Genomic DNA, 761 nt, shown 5'->3' on the forward strand with positions numbered 1-761 from the left:
ATCTCTGCTAGTGTGTTTAGACGGTGCCAGTAAGTCACATCTGGCAGGCTGTGGAGCTACCTGTGCGTGAGTCTCCACCCATCATGTATGCATATATCGCTATAATGCTTTCTGAAAAAGGGGGAAACGGAGATTAGTGCACTTGATTTTCGGAAATCTGTCATTCTCACGTTGAACTGTTGAATGTAAAACAAGGCAGATGATTCCAAACGAACCCAACTCGGCTCCCTGAGGATGAATGTGAGGGAATGAGGGTGCTGTGAAATCTGAATGAATTTGAATTTATAGCAACGTGCAGTCAATACTATTTGCATCTGATCTCAAGCCACTGCATTCCGTTTTAGATTGTACATTACGGATCCTTCATTTCAATTCATGTATTCGGGAAGGCTCAGTATGAGGATATGCCACTGTCAGATTTCTGCAATTCAAATGAAGCCATCTCTGGTGGCACCAGCAAAACTTCACGTCCCGAAACCAGCAGAGCTTCTTTTTCATGAGGGCGGGGGCTGAAAAGCACCCCCCCCCCCCCCCCCCCCCCCCGATTCTACACCATATAGTGACACCAAACAGGTGGTCCTGTTTGGTGTCACTAGGAGGTTAAATGAGGGGTAAAACAGGAAAGCTGTCCAGGGCCGGATGCCCTCTCTGTAGCCGCTTTAGATTTGCGGGAGTGCGCAGTGCCAGGCCGGGCCAGCGGCAGCAGCAGCAGCAGTCGACGCATCATCACACGTACTTTACGCACAGTGGATGAACGGAGG

Source organism: Toxotes jaculatrix, chromosome 9 (assembly GCF_017976425.1).
Source record: "Toxotes jaculatrix isolate fToxJac2 chromosome 9, fToxJac2.pri, whole genome shotgun sequence".
In the NCBI taxonomy this organism is placed as follows: domain Eukaryota; kingdom Metazoa; phylum Chordata; class Actinopteri; family Toxotidae; genus Toxotes; species Toxotes jaculatrix.